This window comes from Gracilinanus agilis, chromosome 2 (genome assembly GCF_016433145.1).
Source record: "Gracilinanus agilis isolate LMUSP501 chromosome 2, AgileGrace, whole genome shotgun sequence".
NCBI classification, from domain to species: Eukaryota; Metazoa; Chordata; class Mammalia; order Didelphimorphia; family Didelphidae; genus Gracilinanus; species Gracilinanus agilis.
Genome location: NC_058131.1, coordinates 78,616,443 through 78,629,501, shown reverse-complemented (window position 1 = coordinate 78,629,501; position 13,059 = coordinate 78,616,443). Strand labels below are relative to the sequence as shown.

The 13,059-nt window shown below is 37.6% G+C and overlaps 1 protein-coding gene across 1 annotated transcript in view; it reads right to left on the bottom strand.

Annotated features, from left to right (window-relative positions):
* Window positions 1–13,059, bottom strand: part of CLEC3A (C-type lectin domain family 3 member A) — a 63,450-nt gene that overhangs the window by 25,865 nt on the left and 24,526 nt on the right. The window lies entirely within an intron of this gene.

Genomic DNA, 13,059 nt, shown 5'->3' with positions numbered 1-13,059 from the left:
TTATCACTTATACTTGTTTACATATTATTTATTTTTGCAATAGAGCTAATCTTTTAAAGTCCAAACCCCCATCATATATCCATATAAACAAATGATAAGTCATTTGTGTTTCTTCTATGTTTCTACTCTCACAGTTCTTTCTCTTGATGTGGAAAGCATTCTTTCTCATAAGTCCCTTGGGATTGTCTTGTATTAGCAAAGTCCATTACATAGGATTGTTCCACTTTCTAAGTGCTTCTATGAATATTTTTGTACAAACATTTTTCATCATTATCTCACAAGCCAATTTTCTACATTGACCATGACCAAAAACGTGTGTCTCATTGAGCATATTTAATCCACCAGGCAGGAGATATTCATCAACATCCATCTTCTGGAATCATGATTGGTCATTGCATTCATTGACCAGAGTTTTTAATTTTTTTCAGAATTTTCATTTTTATAAGATTGTCGATATAGTATGAATTGTTTTTCCTGGTTCTCATCACTTACTCTGCATTGAATCCTACAAGTCTTCCCAGGTTTCTCTGAAATTGAAGGAGAAAGCATTTTATATAGGGAAGTGCACACTAGAAAAAGTCTGGGAAGTCACTAGGGATAGTCATAGAATAGTCAAGTAAATCCCCCTTAATAGAAGCAATTGTATTAATTTGATTCCTGTTCCCAGAATAACAGATGGAAAGACAAGGAGTAAAGAGGTGGAAAACGGTACTTTTATAGTAATGTAGCAGGAAGATGCCTGCCTTCTTGGACCCTGCCTAAGGTTCTGGGGAAAGCTAGACATGGGTTCTTACAAACTAAAATAGCATTGTCCCATATCAGTAGGACCCAAATGGCTTTAGTCCTCCACGGCATGAAACCAGGTTGATAAGGGAGGGTGCCACAGCAGCCATGTCAGGATGACATGAAAGGAAGATGGTCAGGTATGGTCAATGATAACGAAATATCCTGATTTACTAATGAACTGCACTGCCTCACTTTGACACTTGCAGGACCAGACCAGGAAAAGCACTAGGACCCTGGCTCCCTGGCTCAACTTAGGATATTACTATCTTGTTAAGCCACCAGGTGGCAATATGAGTTCTACCTGCCTCAGGTCATTCACTGGGCATTTGTGGATAGAGCAGCTTTGCTATATTTTGATATGGCCACAAGATGGTGATCAAAGACTGAGTTATACTATTTCAGTCTTGGTGCATGCATGAAATGCTTGCTTTTTACCAGTCTCAGAGTTTCTTAGAGATTCCCTAATCTCTTTATCTAGATGATCTGGGCCAGATTTAACCTAGACCACTGATTCAGGCAGTGGGGTAGAATGCTTGTGGACCATCAAATACAATAAAATACTTTGCTAATTACAAAGGATTAAAAAAAGGATATAATTCCTTAAGGGTAAGAAGTTAGTAATTTGGATAAAAAAGCTACTCCCTTCTGCCTTCATATTCACAATGGCAATAGGTCAAAATACGTCATTACCTGCAAGGCAGTAGAAATTCTGAGGAAACTTCCAACTTCAGCTCCCTATGGGTTGAGTCTTTATATCTTAGGCTGCAAGAAAACCAAATCTAAAAAGAATTTGAGAACAATTTCTCTACCTTTGTAAAGGCAAACCAGTCCAGCCTATAAAAAACAGCATAACTCATAAATTTGTCTACCAAAAATTTCAAATAAGCTCAGAAAATCCTCAGAGGTGCTGGACTCCAAAAATGGGATTAAACACTTGTGTTTGATTACTTTGATTTTTTATGAGCAGCCAGCTAGCTAGTGGTACAATAAGCAGCTAGATGAAACAGTGGACAGAGGGTACTGGAGCTAAATTGAGAGAGAGGAAGACATCTCCTGGGTTAAAATCTGGCTTCAGGCTTTATCTGTACTACCTTGGACATGCCACTTAATCCCATTTGCTTCATTTTCCTCATCTGTAAAATGATCTGTAGAAAGAAAAGGCAAACCACTCCAGTATCTTTGCAAAGAAAACCCCAAAAAGGATCATGAAGAGTTGGAAATTACTGTAATGACTGAACAACAACACTTTGATTTTCTAGAGCATCAGGAAAAACTTATCCTGTGAATTTATGGTTGATAAGGATCTCATGCCCCAGCAGGGAAAAATTTCTACATTTGTTCAAAAGTAAATTTTGGAAAAAATATTACATGGAAGAGCACTTATAGTGGATGAATTTCTAGGCAGTACTTTCTAGGAAAGCGATTCTATGATGCTCATACTGGTTTCTAAAGTTGCAATGTGCACAGTAATATTATAAATATTCGTCCATAAATATTCAACTATGCAAAAAAATGATCTTAAAAGAAACTAGTTTGATTTGTGAAGGGAACCCATGAAAAATGAACTGTCCAATCACAATATAAAAATAAATGGGCAAACAGTTTTGTTTTCTCCAGTGGATCCTTGCAATCTTATGGCATCTGGATGGAGAATTTCTGCAGTAGGCCCTTGAAAATGTGTTGTTGTTCAGTTGTTCAGTCATTTAGTTGTGTCTGATTCCATTACCCTTGGACTTAGTCCATGGTTTTATTTTGTTTTGTTTTGCAAAAATACTGGAGTGATTTACCATTTCCTTCTCCAGTGTTTTTTAATTTTTTTTAAAATTCAGATACTTTATTTAAAATTTTTTTTTAATTCATATATTTTATTTTCCCAATTACATGTAATAACAATTTTCAACATATGTTTTCTGAAATTATAAAATCCAAATTGTCTTTCTCCTTCCCTTCCCTCCCTCCTCTCATAAGTAATTTTATCCAGATTATACATGTATTATCATGTAAAACATACTTTCGTTTTGGTCATTGTTATAAGAGGATACTCATATAAAACCAAACCCCAAAATAATTCCACAAATAAGCTAATTTGAAAATTAGTATACTTTGATGTGCATCTGACTCCAATAGCTCTTTCTCTGGGTATGGATAGCATTCTTTGTCATAAGTCCTTCAGAAATGTCCTGGATCATTGTACTGCTAACAGTAACTAAATCTTTCACAATCGATCATCTCACAGTATTGCTATCACTGAGTACAACGTTCTGCCAGTTCTGCTTATTTTGTTCTACATCAGTTCATGTAAATCTTTCCAGCTTTTTCTGAAATCATCCTACTCATCGTTTCTTATACTACAAAAGTATTCTATTACCAGTATATACCACAATTTGCTCAGCCATTCCCTAACTGAGGGACATTCCCTTAATTTCCAATTCTTTGTTACCACAAAATGATCTTCTATAAATATTTTTGAACAATTGGGTTCTTTCCCCTTTTTATAATCTCTTTGATTTATATACATATATATAAACTCTTTGATATATTTTTATAAAAAAGATGTTTTCATATATATAATGCATAATATATAATATATAAAAAGAATTTTTATAAAAAAAGATTTTTATAATCTCTTTGATTTATACATATATATATATATATATAAACTCTTGGATATATAGATTCAGTATATAGAAAGAAAGGATATACACAGTTTTATAGCCCTTTGGCCATAGTTTCAAGTTGCCCTATGAAGTGGTTGGATTAGTGGTGTGTCCTCATTTTACAGAATAGGAAATAAGGTAAATAGGGATTAAGTGATTTGCTCAGGATCATGCAGCTAGTAAGTGACTTATCTGGATTTGAACTCAGATATTCCTGATTCTAAGCCTATGCTCTGTAACTTGTACCACTTAGCTTTCCTTGAAAATGTGAAGGGTGTCCCAAATATACCTCACACATAGCTTGCAGGGTGTTTCACCCTTCCAGAGGCTACATTCCCACTTCACACTTAAAGATTGTAAGTTAAGAGGGGAATGACTGTTCTTAAATTCAAGGTACTGTTGGTCTACACTCTTTAAAAAACCTCATGAGTCCCTATTGGTGAATTTAGCTTTAATAGTCAGTTGACATCATCAGTTCAAAGGAAAAGCATTTACTTGGGAACACCAAATATAAGACATGGAATATTCCTTCAAGCAGATACATATAACTTCAAAGAGAAGAGTAGACAGACACACACATACGAAGAGTACACTAATGGAGGGATGCTAATTTAAGAATACATGTCGGGGGCAGCTGGGTAGCTCAGTGGAGTGAGAGTCAGTCCTAGAGACAGGAGGTCCTAGGTTCAAACCCGGCCTCAGCCACTTCCCAGCTGTGTGACCCTGGGCAAGTCACTTGACCCCCATTGCCCACCCTTACCAATCTTCCACCTATGAGACAATACACCGAAGTACAAGGGTTTAAAAAAAAAAAAAGAATACATGTGGTCCAAGAGACTCCTACTACTCTATTAGAAAGCTCTCATTTTCTGGTATTATCATTCCCCCTGGATGCAGTGTATCTGTTCTGGGCAAGTCACTCATATGGGATCTGGGCCAGCAACATTCATAGTTATTTTCTCAATGGCTATGTTAGCTCTCTCTTGACACATAAAGGAAAGTTTGACAAGTGAGAAACAAAAGGCAACAATATTAAAAGGATGCACGACTTCTATAAAAGCCAAAGTAACCAACCTTGATGAAAGAAAGCATAGAGATTCTTAAGGATTATAGGTCTCCCAGAAGAACATGGCAAATTAAAAAACTCTGAATACTATAATTCATGGAACAAAAAAATAAAATTATATATAAACTTGGAATATAGAGAACAAATTACTTAGCAAAAGAACCCAAAGATCATATCAAGAAAAAACCAACACTTCAAATTTCAAGAAATGCAGATGATGATACTTGAGGATGAGTTCAGAATTTTATTGGTATCTCGCACCAGCCATAGCCAGGGCTAATCCTGTCAAGGCCACAGAATTAGCAGTAATGTAAACAGAAATCTGAGAAGAATGTTGCACCCCATTCAAAGAAGGGTCATTGTGTACCAATTACTCTCCTGGGCAGGAAAAGGGCAATCTTTGCTTGAAGCCAAAGAAGAAGGGTTCGTGTTGAGAATAGAACTTGCAAAAACTGCAGTCAAGCTGAAATAGTACTAGGGTATCTGTGGAGCATGGAGAGCTGAGGGCTGAGATAAAGGGAGAGATTGGCTGCCAGCCTGAGATTTATGGTTAGGAAGTCCTTATTAGACCAGAAAGTCAACATGCATAGTTATGAAGCTGACTCTTTGCCCACCTAAAGTTAATTCCCCAAAATGTTGGTCCCTTTATTGCCGCAGGGCTGTCCCTATCCCTGTCGTGGTCTCGTTCATCAAGTCTCTGGTTGACTTCCTCCTTATATGTGAAGCATGTTCACAGAAGCTCTTTACAAAAGAAGAAACAAAATTTACAATTCTTCTAAACTCTTCATTCCCAAAAGGTACATAGATATAGGCTTATCCTGGCTCACTCTCCCAAAAACCTTTCCTGCAGACTCCAGCTACAATTTGGTACCAGCTCTTCCTTATCAAATATGAGCACTGACCTTAAATACTAAACTATATTTTATTTTCAGGCTCCATAACTCTGGATTATAACTTACTTTTATTTTTTTAGTGGTAATTTTCCTTTTGTGGCATCCTTTCCTAAGAGTCCTTTCTCCCCCATAGCAATCCATCCTTCACCAAGTCTGCGATAATCCCAGATAAAGGTCATTAGAAGGCTAATACAGTACTTACTCTACAATGGTTAGGGAGGAGATGGGGGAACAGTTCTTTTAACTTCTGCTAAGTATGTTTTCAAACTTTACATCTCATCCATAAGATGAAGATTTTTAGAATACATGAGCTATATGGTCTCTCCTAGCTTCAAATCCTAGGAGTTTATGATTTCTGGATCTGAGCTGACTTTTGTCCAAGCTTACTTCTCTCATCTAAACCCTACTGCTAGTTTAAACCCTTGACCACTGAAACAGTTAGATGTTGCCAGTAATTCCTATTTTTCTACAAGGCAAAAGTTAAGAATAGAATGGTAGGCTAGTAGGATTTAGAGTTGGAAGGTACTTAGAGATTCATTAGTCCAACACTTCCATTTTTAGAGAAGGAAACAGAGGCACAGAGAGGGGAAGTCATTGTTTTGGGGCAGCTAAGTGGAGAAGTGGACTGAGTGCTGGGCCTGGAGTCAAGAAAACTCGTTTTCCTGAATTAAAATCTGACACTTACCAGTTGTGTGACCCCGGGTAAGTCACTTAACTTCTGTTTACTTCAGCTTCTTCATCTGTAAAATAAGCTGGAGAAGGAAAGAGCAAACCATTCTCATTGCCAAGAAAACTCCAGATGGAGTCATAAAGAGTTAGACCCAATTGAGAAATGACTGAACAACAGCAAGTAGTGAGCATGATTGAGTTATGAAGCTTGGTTCTCTCACTTAAAAATCCACTCTTATAGCACACTTTACTGTCTTTTCATAGTTTTCCTGAAGCCATAAGCATATTATCAGGTCTTATACCCTTGGACCCAAACTGCTTCTTGCCTCAACCTATGTTGACAGTCCTATTCTCAATTTAAGCCCTTGGCCACTTAATACAAAGTAGAGTATATTATGTGCAGGAGAAGAATGAAATTTTAGGACATTAGAAGAGGGAGAGGTCATTTAACAGTTGGGACATTATGGAAGACCATATAGTATCTACACTGAACCTTGATGGATGGATCAGATATAAACTAATACCAGCAAAAGAAACAATGTGAGAAGGAAGGGTAGGGGTGGGATAGTTCAAGATATTTAAAGGTAGATGATTATTATAATTTGATTGGAGCATAGATTAAGTAGTGCATGAACAGTGGTGAGAAGGGGCTTGGGGGACTTTGAATTCCAATGCCATCATTAGATTTCATACTAGAAGCAATAAGGAGGCACTAAAAGTTCTTCAGCAAGGGATCAGAGGATCAGAGCTCTGTACCAGGAAGACCAATCTGGCATGGGGGCGAAGGATGATTGACAAGGAGAAAAACCCTTTACCCTAGAGCCCAATTTGCTCTGGTGACTTTTTCCCACTCTCCTATACCTGTACTTTCCATCTATCTCCTCATCTCACAACAAAAGCAGATATGATTTCCCCACTATCTCTTCTTTCATCTTTCAGATGAAAAGGTGAGCCTTCATCTTGTCAAAGTCAAGTCCTCTACTATTTCTTTAGTCCCATCCCCTCCCACATATTTCTCCCTCTCTATGTATCTTATCTTCAATCTCTCCCTATCTATTGGCTTCTTCCAGGGTCCCTACAAACCTGCCCCAATCCACTACATTCTCTTAAAATCCCTTATTTAATCATACCACCCATTAGCTCTATCTCATTTGTTCTTTATAACTAAACTCCTTGGGACAACCAGCTACTCTGGGTTTCTCAACTTCTTCTCCTCTTACTGTCTCCTAAAATCTCTGAAAACTGGCTTCTGACCTCATCGTTCATTTAAAATTGCCCTCTCCAAAATGATCAATGATGGCTTAATAGCCAGATCCAATGGCCTTTTCTCAATCTTCTTGACCTCTAATCAGCTATTGACAGCATTGGTCACTCTCTCTTCCTTTATAATCTCTCTTCTTGGGATTTTCATGATATTTTTCTCTACTAATTCTCCTCCTACTGTTCCTCAATTTCCCTTTTTCATTCTTTATCTATATCATACCTACTAACCATGGGTGTCCACCAAGGTTTTGTCCTAAACCCTTTTCTCTTTCTTCTTTATATTATTTCATTTGGTAATCTCCCAGAGATTCAGTTATTCAAAAAAAGATGATTCTTAAATCTACATATCCAGCATTTCTATTTCTTCTAAGCATTTCACACCTATAAATATTCTCAAAATGGATCTTAAACTCAATATGTACAAAACAGAACAATCATGTTTACCCCATCAAATTTCCAACTACTTCTTCTGAATTTCTCTATTATTGTTGAAGGTGTAATTACAATTTAAGTTACTCAGGTTCATAACTGATGTTGTCCTCTCACTCAATTTACACATTCTAATTCTAAATTACCAATTCTAATTGGTCTCCCTCAATTTTTTTCCCCACTTCAATCCATTCTCCACTCATTTGCCAAGGTGATTTTATTAAAGCAAAGTTCTAACTATTTCTCCTTCCTATTCATTAAACTCCAGAGGCTTCCTATTAACTCTAATATGATTTATACAATCCTCCGACACTTAAAGCTCTATATAATCTGGTTCTTTCCTATTATGATACATAGGTTCTGGATCTCTTCTCTCTCTGAGAAACAGCCCTTGTTATATTTCTCCCTCAGTGTTCTCAAGTACCTTAATACTATTGGGATGCTTCTTTTCTATGTTGTTAATTTGAGTCCCCACCAACAGTGTTCTACTCCTTTTTAGGACTCAGTTCCATTTAATCACTTAATATTGAATAGCTTCGACAAAAGAACATTTACTCAAAAGATACAGCCAGAACAAAGCAAAAACATTTTCCCCCAAACCTAGAAGGGCATAATCCTCACTATACAACCTTGGGGAGGAGGCAGGAATTAGGTTCCAAACTTAACTCAGTTGCTATATAGCATTTCTTCCACTAAGTTCATATCCAAAAGTAGTACTGTAGTTGGTTTCTCCTAGGCTGGATTCCAAAGGTAATTTCAGATGATCTCTGTATGCCCCTCAGGGCATAGGTGCTGAGCTGGCTACAACATCTGGTCTGGATCCTTGGACTCCCTGATTTCTTGACCTCATGTTCCAGATCTTTGAAACTTCCAAGGTTTGAGATGTTACTCCTTTCATTTAGAATGGAAAAGAATGGACCGAAATCTAAGAGGCTCCTGTTTCTCTTCAGTTCCATAGCCTGAGGTGGTGAGGAAAAAAGTTAATTATCACATGGTCTCCTTGGGTGCCATGAGTGAAGGAATCATCTTTTTCCTATATGGAAATACAGTAAAGAGAGGATTTAGGCTCTTTTGAAGACAGAGAAAGTTTGAGCTTTGCAGGCAATGAAAAAAAGTTCCTCTCAACCATATGGTGGCCCAGTCAGAATTCATTAACAGAATATCTGTGAATGATTCATCTGGTCATCAGAATTCTCCCAGATTCAGCTCCCTGATGTCCTTCATATGGAAATACCATTTTAGCAAGTTGATGGGGTCTGCACATGCGCCAGATTCCCATATGCTCATGTTCCAGTCTTCTTACACTTTATTCTCTTCCACATAGTATATAATCCACATAATACATGACATTCTTTGGTAGAGATACTCCATCACCTGTCTCCAGGCCTTTGGATGGACTCTCCCTCTTCCTAACAATATTCTTCTTCCTCGTTTCAGTTTCTGTCTTCCCTAGCATCCTTCAAGACTCACCTCAAATCCTGAATTCTCCAGGAATCCTTTCTCAGTTCTCCATTTCTCTCTTGCTAATGCCTTCTATTTTTTATTACTTTCTTTTCACTTCATAAATATTTTATATGTACTTAGCTATTTACATATTGTTTCCCTGCTTAGACTGTGAGCTCCTTGAGGGTAAGGGAAGCCTTTGCCTTTCTCTTTATCTCTGGTGTTTCGCATTTTGCTTGCTATATGATATGGAATTAGTATTTAGACAAGAAATCTTGTTCATTCCCCTTTTCTTTTGCAAAAACTAGTGTCTGCGTAATTCTTCAGGGGAAAGAGAGGATTAAATTTCTCTCTCCACTCATCTTTTTTGCAGTTTTGGACACCATTCCACTCAAAAAGAAAGGAATTCTGATGGCTCTGATAACTCTATCCATTGTGCTACCTCGCTGCTCTGATCTTATCCATTTATGAAGGATGAAACTGAGCTCCTGGGAGGGAAGTCGATCAACAAGCATTTATTAAATATCTACTATATATACTAGGGACTGTGGTTAGGGCTGGGGATAAGAAGAAAAGTACAGTCACCCTTCCTGCCCTCAAGAAATGCATAGTCTAATGGAGGAGTCAGTCTGCAAAAAACAAATTGTATGAAATAGATAATAGCGTAAAAGAAAGATAATCTCCGAAGGTAGTGACTCATACTGGGTCACACATAGTAAATAAGCCAGATTTTGAATCTTGGTCCTCTGAAATGCAGATCCAAGACATCCTGCTACCATCCACTGCCTTCATTTCTTGGGAGAGAAAAAGAAGTGATTGTGAAGAAAGTTTATGTCATTCACTTCCTGGCTCAGCAGCTGAGTTCAGGATAGAAATTCAGGTGGGTGACTGAATGGCCCATTTAAAGATGAGGAACACATTTATAGCCATCCACTAGCAACTGCGCAAACATTTCTCTGAACTGAATAATGTCTTGCTGGATTGGCATTGCATGAGGGCTTTGGTTCATAGGGGTCTGTTTATGCCACTTTGTCCTTGGCCCAAATAGGCAGCCAACATGCTATTCCATGAATGACTATTAAAGTTTCCATAAAGTTTCCCCAGAATCTCAAATTCAGACAAATAAGCCTGTCTTAGCTCCTTTGAAAGAACTCATAGCCTTGTGGCTGTTTGTTGTACTGAGGATGGAAAGAGCAGGAAGGTTGTGGTGGGACTTCTCTCATTGACCTGCTGCCAAACTCTGGAGGCTCAAGTTTGGTCCATGGGATGGTTGAGAGTACTACTGATTTACAATACAGCAGGAGCCTAGTTGGAGTAGATTCTTTAAATGTATCTTTATTATAAATGTTTTTTTTATTTATTTAAATACATATTTGAACTTAAGTTTTTGTTTAAATAAATATTTCAATTTAAGTTTTTTATTTAAATTTTTAAAAATTTTTATTTACTTAAAATTTATTTAAATATTTAACTGTATTTAATGTAGAAATATAATAATTATTAAGATAATAATATTGATATATTAAGTACTGCTTGTAATAATAATTATAGTATAAGTAAATAGTGTATCCAAATATCAAATAGTATCCAAGCAACTATTATTATTAATTACTGCTGCTAGTAATTACTAAGATTAGTGGTAGTAGATGAACCCAAGACTTGCCCCCTTCTGTAAGAGTCTTATCTTTCCCAGGCACACATTTCTGGTGCTCTCCCTCCAGGACTATCTCCAATTTAACCTGTATGTATAGTTTGCATTTGCATAATTGTTTGGGTATTGTGTTCCCTATTGGAACAGGAGCTTCTTGAAAGCAGGGACAGTCAGTGTTTGCTGCTCTCCCACAACCCACATTTCTTTGTATCTCCCACACTTATTACTGTCTTTGGTACCTAATGAGGACTTAACAAATCCTCATTGATAAACTGAGAGATAGGGATTCAAATCCAAGTGCTATCACTTTATTAACTGTGTGACCTTAGGCAAGAAGTTTTCCTTTCTGAACCTCATTTCCCTATTTGTGGGGAGACAAATTATGGATAGTCATTTCCTCCTGGTGCTGTTGTAAGTGCAGCCTGGATCTGTGTTGTGACTTCTTATATTTTTGAATTATTATTTTCTCCTGGACCCAGAGAGATGATGACTTAGAGAAACTCTGCTGGCAGGGGGGTGTTTGAAGATCCTGATCATTAAGAGGATGCATTATCCTGACCTCTTTCTCAATGGGGCTCTCAGTGAGTCCACACTTGTAAAGGGCAGGAAGCCCCATGATTTCACAGATGATGTGATCTGAATGCAAGGGGTTCAGGTTTAGCTTCCTCTCCTCTTTCTATGATCCTTAATTGGGATGCTCAGGTGGCCAGGAAGACAACCAGGGCAAATAGCCAGGGCTATTTAAAAAAAAAAAAACACTTAACAATGGTTAAATGACTTGCCCAGGGCCACACAGCTAGAAAGTATCTCATACTGGATGGGAAGTAGTGAATTCTTGACTCTGTACTATATGAATACTAGATTATGCTAGCTCCTAAAGTGATGTTTTTAAAGCCTTTAAAGGTTTTAAAAACCTTCCTATTTAATAAACTCCAGCAGCTCCCTATTGTCTTTGGGATGAAATATACAGTGTCTTGTTTGGCACTTAAAGCACTTTAGAACTTGGTTCCTTCTTACCTTTCTAGGCTTTTTGCACTTAATTCCCCTCCACAAATTCTATGATCCAACTCCACCTATTTGCTCTTTCTTGCATGTCTCTTTGCAGTGGTTTTTTTCCCTGCCTTCAATATTCCCTCCTCCCCTCTGACTCCTACCTTCCCTGTCTACCTTCAGAATTCAGTTCATATCCCACCTCCTAGGGGAAACCTTCCTCAGTGCCCCTACTTGCTTGGCCCTCTTTTCTGAAATTGCTTTCCATTTGCCCTTTGTGTATATATTTATGCATATATATGTGCATGCATATGTGAGTATGTATATGTTTGATATATGTATAGTATGTATGAAATATAAATGTCTGTTATATATGTATGTATGTGTATATGTGTGTGTATAGTTGTTCAGTTTTCATTACTCCATAGGCCATAGTCTTGGCAAAGATACTGGACTGGTTTGCCATTTCCTTCCCCAGTGGATTAAGGCAAACACAGGGTAAGTGACTTGTCCAGGGTCACACAGCTAGTAAGTGTCTGAGGCCAGATCTGGCTTCCTAACTCCAGGCACAGTGTTCTATCCACTGAACCATCTAGCTGTCCCTGTCTGTTGGTCTGTCTATAGGTCTGTCTCTCTCTCTCTTAGTTACTTATGTGCTATCTCTCTCCTTTAAAATTTGAGCTCCTTGAGGGGCAGGAATTGTTTTTGCCCCTTTTTGTACCATCAGAGTATAGCACAGTGCTTGATACTTAAGTTCCTCATGAATGCCTGTTGACTATTATTTGTTTCTGTCCTGATTAAGTGTTTTATTATTTTGGGCCATCACAACAGGAAGGGAAAGGTCTCAATAAATAAATTGCAAAGAAAAGCAATGACACTAAGGGGTGGAGGGGGAGTGCTTATCTGCTATTTCTAGCACTACCTGTACTAGCATCTAGGTTGTGTAAAGACCATAAGAAGCTCCTGTTAAATACTTTACTAAAATCTTGATAAACTAGCTCAACATCATTCCTTGGATCAATCAACCCAGTAATCGTTATTTTAAAAAAAGAAAAGGAAATGAGGCTGCTTTGATACTTTTTCTTAATAAAGAAAGGCAGGTTCTTTATGATAATTGTTTCTTTCCCTTCCTTCCTTCCTTCCTTCCTTCCTTCCTTCCTTCCTTCCTTCCTTCCTTCATTCCTTCCTTCCTTCCTTCCTTCCTTCCTTCCT